The sequence below is a fragment of the Neltuma alba genome, unplaced genomic scaffold, assembly GCF_004799145.2.
Source record: "Neltuma alba isolate B1F8T4 unplaced genomic scaffold, ASM479914v2 tig00001340_pilon, whole genome shotgun sequence".
NCBI classification, from domain to species: Eukaryota; Viridiplantae; Streptophyta; class Magnoliopsida; order Fabales; family Fabaceae; genus Neltuma; species Neltuma alba.
This window is the reverse complement of record NW_021632423.1, coordinates 18,409-22,219: the sequence shown is the minus strand read 5'-3', so window position 1 is coordinate 22,219 and position 3,811 is coordinate 18,409. Positions and strand designations below refer to the sequence as shown.

Here is a 3,811-nt window from a genome sequence, read left to right as displayed (position 1 = left end):
ACTATTAAAATAGTAATATTGACTGTTAATATTTTTATATGATATATCTACTACATGTAATATTTTTCCATCTAATTAATATATATAACTAGATTTCTAAATTAACTATTAAAATAGTAGCATTGACTGTTAACATTTTTATACGATATATCTACTGCATGTAATATTTTTCCATCTAATTAATATATATAACTAGATTTCTAAAAATAATCAAGTTTAATAATGCAGGAAAATTGAATACATGCGAGAAAATTAAAATTTTGATACAATAATTCTTTCTTTCTTCATATGCCGCCCAAGATTTTCCGTTCGGTTTCCCACAATCATTGCCACATCATACAGATCTAGGAGTGGAAGTTATGTTGCTTTTCCCCACTTAAATACCCCTTCATATTTCAAAAGAACCTCAACTATTGAGGCCTAGCATCAATAACACTTGTATTCCTACTTCTCCTCCTAAATATAATACCTTTATATATACTAGTATAAGGATCTTACATTTAGGACCGGAGGAGTATTACATAGACTTAGCATAGAGCTTGTACAGCAAGTCTACTCGAATTAGTGCTAATGCCAATTCCACTCGCACTAAATGCTTCTCTTGTCACAAATAATTTACACTCCTCTTTCCCGAGGCATGTGGCTTCCACTACAGATTTGCTGTTACGAGCTTCCCATGAGCCCTTTTGAAAAGATCCACACTTACCTTGTGGGTCTCCAAAGCTAGCGAATTGAATTTGTGAGATGGTCTTTCCGCCTTGGCATGATAGCTCTAAAAGTGCACCTTCATAGGCATAAGCACAAATGGTTCCAATTGTGACAGTTTGGAACGAAACATTTTGAGGATTGCCGCCAATTTCTTCAAACAAAACCAATGTATTTTCTTCATCGCTGTTCAAGAATGACCTTGGCACATGGTACCATCTCTGTGACGGGTTACCACAATTGTAGTTGCACTTTTCTGGCTTGTATACTCCTCTATAGTCACATTCCTCATCACACCCATTTGAACTAGCAACCATGGAAGGCCAGTAACGACCAATGCTTTGCCCATTGATCCAAGCTTGTCCTTTTCCCATGCCTTGCAAATCCACTACCACTGGGTCCGCCCCAGAGGGGGTTTTAAAATGGGTTGCATACCAAGTCATCCTTCTTCCAACAGGTGGATTAATTGTTGAACTAGTGTACATTGATGGGTCGTAGCGACGTTTAGCCTCTCCATTCAATCCGATTTTGTAGGACCAAGTATTGCTTGACAAGTCCATCGTGACATTGTTCTTGCCGATTAGCTGAACCGGACCATCAGCTATACCAGTCTTTGCTAGATCAAACTTTACACCATAATTCCCAAGTCCAACTGTTACACTGAGCAAAGTTATAATGTTTCTTCTTGCTTCAAGGATATAGGGATCTCAAATATGAACCCATTCCCCCATTGGCTAAATTTGGACCCTGCAAATTTTTTGTTAACAAAACTGTGAAGCACGTGACCCTTAGTGTCAACTCGAAGGGTGGCATTTTTCCAAGTAGACGTGTCTTTGATCTTAATAGTAGTCATGTACCATAAGTAGTCACTGGCATCTAAAGTCAAATCTTTCTGCTCAAGAAGTTGGTTTGCCTTGAATTTTCCATTTCCTTTCATGGTGTCTTTCATCGGCTCTGGTCTCCATGTCCAGGTAAGCTTATTAGTAGGTGATTCATTGTCACCACTTTCCTTTATCATGACCGAAGTTTGAGCGTTAACCTTTGCAGTATTGAAAACTTCTTTACTACAATTGTCCAGAATGGTCACAGACCAAGCAGGCACAAAGTACTTGTCGCTACCATCTTGTAACTCTACGTATGCATCTTGCTGTTCATTGGCATTGCTCAAGAAGCAAAATCTCCCTCCAGTGGCGTTGCTAGTGTATGTGGTCAGTGTAACTGAATTTCCAAGATCCCTGTCAGTTCTTGTGCTGTCAGTGAGAAACTTCTCCCCCAATTTTATTGCAGCATGAAGCTGCTTAAGATGCCCCCATTTTGGTTGATTTAAGTTTCCATACTCATCAATTGGTGCATCGTAATCATAAGATGTTGTAATATATGGACCACCCGCGCTTCGTCCAAAGTTTGTCCCTCCATGGTACATGTAATAATTATTGAGCACCCCACCATTCTGGAAAAAGCGAGCCACTGAGTAAGCAACATCTTCAGCAGTCCTGTGCGGATTCCTTTCACCCCATTTTTGAAACCATCCAATCCAATTTTCGGTCCACATTTTTGGGCTTTTAGGGTTATTGGGTTTAAAGGAATCACAGTAGTATCCATTGCATGTATTGATTATACCCTCGGGAGCATCACTTTGCTGGCACATGAACCAGGGAACACCGATGTTTTGGGCTAGAGCCATTTCAGCACACCATTTCACATATGCCTTCCCTGCATCTCCATAACCCCACATGATATTTCCATACTCATTCTCAATCTGTGCAAGAATAATGGGTCCTCCTTGTGATGCAAAGAGCTTAGCCTCTTTAGCCATGTTAACAATTTTTGAAGTGAAGATCTGCATTTCATTCTTGAAGACTTGGTTATCAGTTCTCAATTCAATCCCCGGCATTTTGTGGAGCCACATTGGGAAGCCTCCATAGTTCCACTCTGCACAAACATAAGGGCCAATCCGCAGAATGGCATATAGTCCTGCTTCTTGGATCAACTTGAAAAATTTGACGAAATCCAAGTTTCCTGAGAAGTCATACTTTCGTCGAACAGGTTCATGGCGATCCCAAAATACATAAGTCTCAATGGCATCAAGGCCTCCATCCTTGGCCTTTTGGATAATGTCAGGCCACATTTCCACTGTGCTTCGTGGATAGTGAACTGATCCAGAGAAAATGATGCGTCTTTCTCCATTGATGATGATAGATTTTTCATCATGCGATACCTCTATGGCAGAGCATAAGCCTAAAAAGGAAATGATGAAGATGATGATCTTGTCCCACGTCGATGAAGAAGCCATTGTAAGGTATTCCTCAGCTTTGTGATTCCTTCCTGAACATACGATGGGGTTTATATATGAGTAAAAACCTTAAGGTGTCAAACATGGCAAATCTCGAGATTTGTTAGTATGGATGTTTAGATTCTCTTTTATTAGAAAAAATTATAGATAAGCAGTCTTAATATAGAAACAAATATTGATGCATTGAACTTTAACATAAGTCATGATCTGCTGTAACTTCTAAAACAAACAAATAATGTCGTTAGGTACAAAATATACCTTAAGTTAGAAACACTACATTGATTGATTCCCGAAATTTTTGTTATTTTGGATAGAGTATTATTATTGGAGAACGAAAAATGAGCATCAAGACGCGTGTTGGTTTTGGCAAGCACTTAACTCGCTGTAACGTTCTTTCCGTTGGGAAATTTCTTGCATACCCGGCATTTTATCTCCATATATTTTCTTCAAAAAGGTAATTTAAGGAAAGCATGGAGATGAGAATTGTAATTAATTTCTTTAAAGTATCTTCATCTTGAAATTACACATGACATATTTGTTATGAATTTTAAATAGGAGACGCAAAAGACAGAGGGAAAGACCAACTCCATTCGTGGGATAATTTGGAATTTAACGATGTGTTTTTAGTTACATAGCCAAATTTAACAGTATTAATATTAAGGGTTTAAAAATACACTTTATCAACTTAAGGGAGTGAATTGAAACTTGATGTAAATTTAAAAGATTAATCATATATATTAACCATAGAATTCTTGGTATTATAGTATTATAATAAATTTTAATAGGGTTTTTTTTTGTGCCAAAACTTAAAGA

General features: G+C 37.8%; 1 pseudogene; it reads right to left on the bottom strand.

The window, feature by feature from the left end:
- Positions 1-527: 527 nt before the first annotated feature.
- LOC114755634 (beta-galactosidase 7-like) lies at positions 528-2,998 on the bottom strand (annotated as a pseudogene).
- Between the last annotated feature and the right edge of the window lie 813 nt (positions 2,999-3,811).